At 51.6% G+C, this 674-nt stretch overlaps 1 protein-coding gene across 1 annotated transcript in view; it reads left to right on the forward strand.

Moving 5' to 3' along the window:
• LOC102596160 (protein C2-DOMAIN ABA-RELATED 4-like) overlaps positions 1–674 on the forward strand; it is a 5,781-nt gene that overhangs the window by 1,079 nt on the left and 4,028 nt on the right. The window lies entirely within an intron of this gene.

Here is a 674-nt window from a genome sequence, read left to right on the forward strand (position 1 = left end):
ACTCGTGTGCAAGTTCAAATAAAACCTGAACGGACCCTTATAAGCCCGACAGGTACACAGCAAGGCTAAGTCTACTGAGAAAGAAGAAAACCGGGCTCCCAACCCAAAGTAACTAAGATAATCCATCAGACTCCACCCAGCCAGCAGTGCACTCCAAGCCCAGCTAGAAAGAGTGACCCCAAGGGGCACCCAACCAAAGAGTCCACTCCCAGCCTAGCTAGAAAGAGGGACTCGTGAGTAAGAGACCCGTGAGTGAGGTAGATATCGCGAGTCGTTCTACCATGCAGTCAGCTCCCAGCCCAGCTAGAAAGGGCGACCCAGGGACACCCAGCCAACAGCACACTCCCAGCCTAGCTAGAAAGAGAGGCCCGGGGGCGATCGCCGATTTCACCGAGTCTACCCAATCAGCGATACGCTCCCAACCCAGTTAGAAAGAATGACCCCGGGGGTGATGGTATCTCCAATAGGATCCAATCCAACAACAACCACCGTGGAACACCGTCCACTCTAAAAATCACATAAAAGGCTCCAAGCCTATACTATCTCAATCCCGCGCCTCTAGTGATGCACCGGACCTTCGAGAATGCGTCGGAATAGCAGAATGAGAGGGAGAAGGTACATAAGTATAACAAGCAGCAATAACGCCTAATCTAAGGCTCAAACTATCAGACTCA

The sequence above is a fragment of the Solanum tuberosum genome, unplaced genomic scaffold (genome assembly GCF_000226075.1).
Source record: "Solanum tuberosum cultivar DM 1-3 516 R44 unplaced genomic scaffold, SolTub_3.0 scf00026, whole genome shotgun sequence".
NCBI lineage: Eukaryota > Viridiplantae > Streptophyta > Magnoliopsida > Solanales > Solanaceae > Solanum > Solanum tuberosum.